Below are 8,534 nucleotides of genomic sequence, written 5' to 3' on the forward strand. Positions count from 1 at the left end.
CTGTAAGGTGGAGCTGCTACAGTCCAGGGCCTGTGTTTGTCTTTGCTGCACTGAGTCAGTCTCTTTCTGTAAACACATACAGTATATATGTGTTTGATACAGCTGCACAGTAGGTAGAAAAACAGCAAGTATTTATTTTTGTCCATATTCTGCTGTAATGATGACACCAGAAAATTATTGTATTCAAAAAATCTTGTACTTGGATTGGTTCACAACTGAATGCTGAGTCCTTTGAAAGCTTAATCATACATTGTCAAAGCTAAAACTGCTAAGGCTTGGGAATAGCAAATATAGTGGTCCTCTGACAGGGGAAAACATACAAGGGTTAAAAATCAATGTTGTTATTTCATATGGTGATCTTTTGTGTGTGTGTGTATTTGAGTTTACTCATTGCTTTTGAAGTTTCCTTCTGTCTGGCCCTGCATCAAATTTCTAATGGTATATATCAACAGTTACGAATGAGAAAAGACCCTAATAAATGATATACATAGGTGCTTATTTTAAAACCCAGGATGCTCCCCCCCGAATTCATCCATTTCCACCCTTTTGATTACCCCATCTGCCCTGCTGTCAGTGCTTGTCTCCTGCTGCTACCCTCTGGATGTTGTGTCGCTTCTTCTGATTGGTTAGCAGCCAGTGACGAGTCACATGTTTGGTCAATAAATCATCATCAAGCTAACAAGTTTATAGCCGGTGTGTAAAGTAATTTAATCTTGGTGCTAGTTTCCAGCTTCATGTGATGTATATTTCTACCTTTCAAATGATTTGTAAAAACTTGTTACTCAGTAGAAATATCACAGTAAGCTTCTTTTGTCAGTGTGTGTATGTTTGATTGATAGCCTCTCAGTTACTTCCTCTCTCAGTTTTAACCTCTGTATGAACTCTTTAGATGGAAGGCATTCATAGATACTCTGTCCTACATGACAGCAGACCTGTCTGTGTCTAAACACACACACACACACACACACACACACACACACACACACACACACACACACACCTATTGTTATGACCACTTAACTATGCAAACTGTTCTCAGTCACTATCCTGGAAGTAGTGAAACACAGACGGCTTCAGCAGCCAGCTGTGTGTCTGTCTTTCTAATACATGTTTTGTAATGTTTTGTGTCTCTGTAATGGCGCTTTGATTCCTCACATTGTTTGTTGTCTTGTTCTATATCAACTAGCCATACTCTTCGAATACATTCAATCCAGGAAGCTTTAATTAATTTTTTTACTTAATGTTTTCTACACCTTCTTTCTCATATGTTACTCTTCCTCAGATTTTTGTTTGTGAAGCCTATTTCTTGCATCACAAATGTGATAAGATTGTAAATTAAAGAGGAAGTTGTTGCTGTTTGTGAGAGGAACAGGCAGCAACTGTGCATGCTAACTGCAGTCACATACAGTAAACTGCTACAGAATTGAAATTGCATTTACAGATGTTACACTGAAAGCAGATGATAAACCTCTTTCTTTTCATTTCTATTGTCCTTCACTGAGCTTTATTTTTTTCCAGCAGGCCCAACTCTAGATTGCCCATTGGACAAAGGCACAGGAAATAAGTATGGTCCGATGGCAAGTGCTTGTTATGCCAAAGAGCATGTCCATATCGATGCTTTTGGAATCCTGTCAACCATTGATCCACCCTCTGCATTGCACATTTATACGTTTTAAGAGCACAGATATGTGCCAGTTGATTGATTATGAGCTATTTTCAGCCGCTGCAGACTGGTTCCATTGCAAAGCCTTGGGATGTGTCAAGCAAAATCAAACACTTTTTCACACGCAAATCTGAACTACCAGGCTCTTGCTTTGTGGCAAGTATGTTAACTGCAATCCCCTGACAAAAAAAGAGACTTTGACTTACCCCGGTATTTGTTAACTGCAGTGAGTGGATTATTCGTTCTTAGATGTTGCTAGGACTGGTATGTATGATAGCTGTCCGTGTCTTGCTCAGTCAGTGGTGTATGATCTTTGGCCTTAGTTGACGGGGGGGAGAGAGGGAGAAATGCCCTGGATGGGGCTGCTGCAACTGCTGCTGTTGAAGTCTGGGAGTGTAACTGAAGAAATGAGGCTATGAGACAGCTGGGGCAAGTTCCTACAATGAGAATGAGGCCTGGGACGGAGATGGAGCTGATGCCGGGTTAGGTGCATGGGTGTGATCAGGCCCTCTCTTTATGCTGTAAACGTACTCTTTAATTTGAATTTGTCACACTTATATTTTGTTATATGGATTAATCCGGTAACATAGGACTAGATATTGTATATCAAAGTAAAAGGGCTAGTTGATGCACAATATGACAGTAGTATTTTTTCCATACTGAGCATGCATTCATTCATTCATTCATTCATTCATTCATTCATTCATTTATTTTATGTACACTTGGTCCTCCGTTGGGTTGCAGGGGTGCTGGAGCCTGTCTCAGCTCCCAATGGGCAAACTTATTTACTTTATTCATTTGGGACCATGTACAATTCGAAACATAAATATTGCTATGTGATGCATCGTACCAGAGTTGGCCTGTGGATAATTTACATTTGCAGTCCCCTGGCAAAGCAAAGGTGCAGGACACCCTGGATATGTTGCCAGTTCAAGAGGTGTAGCACTACATATTTAAACAGGAAAACAACAAATTAAAAAAAAGTTTTGTGGATTAAATGTTTGGATTATGCAGCATACTTGAATGCAACATTTCATCTTTCTGTGCTCATGCAGCTTGTTGTTTAAATCTGTGTAGGTTTTAGAGTGTACAAGCAGCTGGACAGAAGCACCGCATCTGTAAATAAGTACAAAACACAAAACACATTCTCAATAGTCATGTTTACCTGGCAGAGTGCAGGAATAACCTTTGTTTATTTCTGCTGTGTGATAGGCCATTAGGTCTGTTCTCACTAAGATAAAATGTCCAAAGTTTATCGTCTGTATCCACATAAATCCTCAACATAAATACTCAAAGATATTTTGATGTTGAACAAACGCTATGGCATTATAATTGTTCTGAAATGCTCCACTGTTTAGTCAGTGTTTGTTGAAATCAAAACCACAAGTAACCACCTGGTTTCTTCAGCTTTTACTCAAAATCAAAAATCTGATTTAAAACCAGAAAGAAATAATTAGACATTCTATTAAATAATGTAAATCTTATTGATATGGACTAATATGAAACCTAACATCATCCTGAAGTGTGTTTCATTGTTGTTTTAGTTGTTGGTGATTCCCTCAGTGTTTTGCGTTATGAAACAAGAGAGAAGAAAAGTCTGTATTAATGAGTGTTTTTAAATCATATACCTCAATCAGAGACCTGCACAGGTCCACTTCTCCAAACCCACAACCACCCTTACCCGCAAAGCTGAATACGCAACCCGACCTGCTACCCACATTTTTTTTTCAAGTTTAATCCACACCCACTCGTACCCGCGTATATTAGACCCGCAACCCAACCCGACCTGTGATTAAACACATTGTTTACACAGTAACTCACTTTTAAGGGCTTTATTTTTGACTAAAACGCATGCCATCAATAAATCTCTAATATGTGCTGCTCAATGACGTCTGTGGCCGGATGTGAGGCTCACTTCACAATAAAACAAACCGGCTGTGGATCAACCACAGTCAAATTAGATGCTCTTCATCATTAAAAGTCCTGCAAATTATTTTTATCCATGAATCTTCTATTATTTTTTCACTTCCTTTCCCACTACCCACCCACATTTTGTTTAATTTTGCCTGTGAAAATTCTTCTTTTTTTTTTTTTTTTAACCCGTCCCTGCATGTTTTTGCAGGTACCCGACCCGGTGCAGGACTCTGACCTCAATACACTGCTATGCACCAAGTCATAATTCAGATGTCCACTGGAATAATCAGTTATTTATTATAGTTCCACCTAAGAAATTGAGTGCATTTGATGTTTGTTTGTGTCTGATATGATCGTAAATGGTAGATAGTAGTTGGGCTTTTTAGACTAGAAGAGCAAATAAAATTTGGGTGAGAGTAAGTAAAAGTTCCCTTAATTTTTGTACATACCTACCTGTTTAATCCAACCCCTGATTATCCTGCTGAAGCCCACTGATTTATGTTTTCCACAGTAATGAATCCCCACAATCCAATTAAGAGTTACTAGTGATTACATCTTGTAAGACCACACACACACACACACACATACCTGTAAACACACATATAAATGCACATCATCCAGTGGTATGAGACTTGACTGTGACTCAGTCTTCACATTGAGACGAATACCATATTGTTTTCATGTAGATTTTTCAATGCACATTCACACTTTTTAACCCCACAGCAATTGATCATAAAAGGGTATAAATGAAAGGGCAAAGGTCATTTATTGAGATCTGAGGTGTGTACTTCTAAATCGGCAATGTTTCTTTCTGTTTTAAAAGAACAGACAATTGATACAGCAGGTAGCTAAATGATAGATATTTTATGTTTAAATATCAAATCAATTATCTTGTATACATTTTTTCTTTGCTGTTTGGATTTTTTAAAAACAAAATATTCCAATGCTTTGTTGTTTTACTTAATCTTTTTTATTCATATTTTGATTTTGAACCAGCCCTTTTTCATTGAAGTGTCGAAAATTCATAATGTTAAAGTAGTGTCATGCTCTCACCACAAAAAGTTATTAAAAACACAAATATTCATCTGATTGCTTTATCTTCCATTCAGGACCGACATGAAATAATTTTTCACCATAGTTATCAATAATGACTGGTTAAAAGTTTTGGTTATCAAGATATTTTTATTTTTAATAAGAAATAGCGCTTACTAATGATTCACAATAACAGTCTTTTATCAGCTGATTACTTAGGTTAAACAGTTGTAAATTTGGTTTCTAAGTTTACTTCTTGAATAAAAGTTTACAAGAGGAACAGGTCTGGTTGTCTTGTTACCCTGATGGTCAGACGCCTTGATCCTTTTCTCCAACAATCTTGTGTGAAAGACATGTCTGGGGCTGGGGCTGGTTCTTGGCCTAGGCTGGGGTTGGAGCTGGGGTGTAGTGCTGGTCGGGACTCTGTCACCAGCCTGGGGGCCACTGACACAGTCATCTGGGGCAGTAAAGTGCTAAGAATGGCCGGCATTGTCAGCCAGCCCCGGCCCCTGAAGGGCCTACAGAAACAGAGGGGCTACGCTTCACAAACAGTGGCTCTCCTCAATAACGAGCCTCTTCTGTTCACGGAAGAGCCCGAGAGAGCGATATTTATACACCGGCTGCATGTCACTGCTGCCTTTTTCTGACACTGTTGAGATGCTAGGTTTCTTCATGTTTTAGCCAAACCAATGTGCATACATAACAGCAGAAGATAGGGCTGATTGTGACAGTCTCTGGGACTGATGTCTTTTCTTACATGTCCAAGCTGATCTGCATGTTTATGTTTTGATGTAACAAATCTTTCATCAATTGGTTAGCAGGTTATTTTTAGCGCATAAGCAATGGTTTTTCTGCTGGTTGGGGTTTGTCTCATGGATGCCAGTAAAGCATTTTAAATGGTAAATGAGTTTTAATGGATGTCATTGTGTTGTCCATTTAAAGCCTTGTATAGTCAGAAAAGTCGCAGTCTATATTTACCCAGTATCTGGGGCACCCTGGTGGCTGAGGGGTTAATGGTGCCGACCATGAACCAGAGTGTCCTGGTTCGACTCCGGCCGGGGACCTAAGCTGCATGTGATTTCTCATCTCTCTACCCTCATTTCCTGTAATCTTCACTGTCCAATATCTACTGTACTCTACTACAACATCCCTATAGCATGTAGCTGTGCATGTTATGTAAATGATGATGTTTATGTGGTGTGTAGGTAAGTGATATGAATTTTATTGCTAATCAGAACACTGCTCTACCTACTGTAATAGTTTTAAGAGGGACATTGGCAGTCACAGTTCTTGTACAATATGGAAAAATAGAGAATTTCAGTCATTTCTGGTCTCAGGGGAAAAGAGTATAGAAGAATAAGTTTCTAAATGTATGCTCCTGTTGAGTTTTCTAAAATATAAAGTTGAAAATGTCTAAAATCAAACTGATCACACACATAATTTGATCTATTTGACTGCAACCTAACTAAAAACTACTTTCTTTACACCACATATGAGGAATATCAGTAACCAGCAATTACAAAAAAAAAAAAACAGTGCTTGTTAGGGGTCTGTGCATTAACTAGAAACAAGAACCATAAATTCATTTTTCTTGCACCATAACCAGAAACACAGACCAAAAAAATGTTTGTCAGGTTTGACCACTAAAACCTTTGCAGTTCATCCTGGAGTCCAAATAAACATTGGTGTGAAATGTTAAGAAACCGAAGGTATCACGAAGACAGCATTTTTAACAGAAGACCATACTCTCTGGTGCATCTAAAAACAAAATTGCAAAGAAAACACAGTTGATAGGCAGTGACTGTACGCACACACATTCATGGGATATTACAAAAAGACAAGAGGTTTTGTGCTGAATTGTTGTTAAACAAGAAAGTACTCCAAAGAAAGCACTAATGTCAATTTTGTGAGGCATTTTTCATGACTTCCATGAAGCTAATTCTTGATATTTTGCCCAGTCTTACAAGAATTTTTTTTTCCATAGCACTGGGAATAAGTAAGTTGCACAGTCAAAATATTTACTAATATTAAGTAACTAATTAATTACAACCTAATGCAACATGTGTAATCAGTATGCAACATACAGTGCATACAGTGGATTATAAAACCATACTAATTCTGAAAGTCTAGAAGAGGATAGAATTTCATAATTGTAAATGTGCAGGAACCCCAATGAAAGCCTGGGTTTATACTAGCCATAAAATAAACAATAGAAAAACAAATAATTATAAAAACACTCAAGTGTGGTTTTCCATGTTGATTTAATATTGTAAATTAAATTCAGTTTCAATTTAGAAAATACTTGTAAAACAGTAGAAATATTTAGAAAAATAACTTTTATATATGTTTTAAAACTGACTATATATGTGAGTTTTGAGTCATTTCCTTTAAACAAACTTAAGAAATAGCCTTAAATAGTTTCAGTTCAGTTTATTAATTCCCTTTAATTTATTTCATGTAGATTCAACATCTGGGCTTTTAAAAAAATGAGATGTAATAACACAATGTAATCATTATCATCACTACACTAATCATAAAAAAATAAATGTTTCTTCATAAAAAGAGCCATAAAAAGCCTTAATCCAGATTAACAAAAACCTTTGTGTCGCTTGCTAAAATCAGATGACCCTACTGTCAGCTGACTGCGGAATAATCAAAGGGAGCACTATGGAAGTGTGTGTTTGTGTGCAGGCGTTGGTGTTTGAATGTATCTGTGGAGTTGTGTGTTTGTGTGCATGATTTCTGAGGAAACGGAAGGAGTGGTTTTGAGCTGAACTGTAGAATCTGATGTACTGGAAGCTCAGTGGGACTCCATCTACACAAACCACTGTCCTTAAGGTTGTTAGAGCCCCATTTGGGACTCTCTCCCTCCCTCCCTCCCTCTCTCTCTCTCTCTCTCTCCTCTCTCTCTCGCACTCTCTCTCTCTCTCTCTCTTCAGTTCTCTCTTGAGGCCAGAAAGCGACAGCACAGAGGATGTTGCAGAACACATGAGAACACATATTGTCCCTTATAACAAAGCCTTATCACAAAAAGCCTGTGCAAACCTTTTTTGAGATGTCATTCCACATAGCTAATACATCTGAAAGTGTTTGACAGGACAGTAAACATGCAAATCGTAACAGTAGGGTCTGAGAGTTACTGTTACTGTAAGTGCTAATGGGCCTTTTTAAAAGTTGGGCTTGTTGCAGCAGTTAGGTTGTGGAGTTTCTGAATGTCTCAGCCAGCCTAGGCGTTTTGAACCAGTTAAGAGAGCCTAAAGCTGCGCAGCATAGCATGCTACATGTCACAAGATTAGTTAGACTGTGTTTTTATTTTGTTTCTAGAGACCAGAGGCTCTGACAAACTGTATTTAGTTTCGTCAATGAGTTGAACCACATTGGAAAGCCAGCACAACTCCATGAAAAAAAGGTACAGATTTTAAATGGGATTTACAATGTGTGATGGATCGAGATCATTTATGGCCTGTGAAGTAATCATACTTAGTCTCATGTCAGATGTTTTGATTATTTTTAGGCCTGTGTAATTGTCAGTTCTGTATGGCTGATCTTAAAGGGAGAAAATGGGAATATGTGTCCCACTTAAAGAAAAGGGTTGTCATTTGTAAATTATATTTTTGGGTCAAAATGTGTGTCCATTGTGGTCAAATTACTCAAATTAGCACCATGTTTAGATTATTTTTATGTTAATGTTAATTGTTAATTTTGTACAGCTGATCTTCAACAGAGAAAATGGGAATCTATGTCCTACTTAAAGAGGGGAGTTATGGTTATAAAATTTTATTTTTGGGTTAAAATGTGCGTCCATTTTAAAGGACCAACAGAGACACAGCACGGCTGGTGAATGGCGGATATCTGAGTCTCTTACTGTGTGCCGACTTCACACACATACCTTTCTCTCTGACTCTCTCTCTCTCTGTCTCTCTCT

This window comes from Sphaeramia orbicularis, chromosome 17 (assembly GCF_902148855.1).
Source record: "Sphaeramia orbicularis chromosome 17, fSphaOr1.1, whole genome shotgun sequence".
Lineage (NCBI taxonomy): Eukaryota > Metazoa > Chordata > Actinopteri > Kurtiformes > Apogonidae > Sphaeramia > Sphaeramia orbicularis.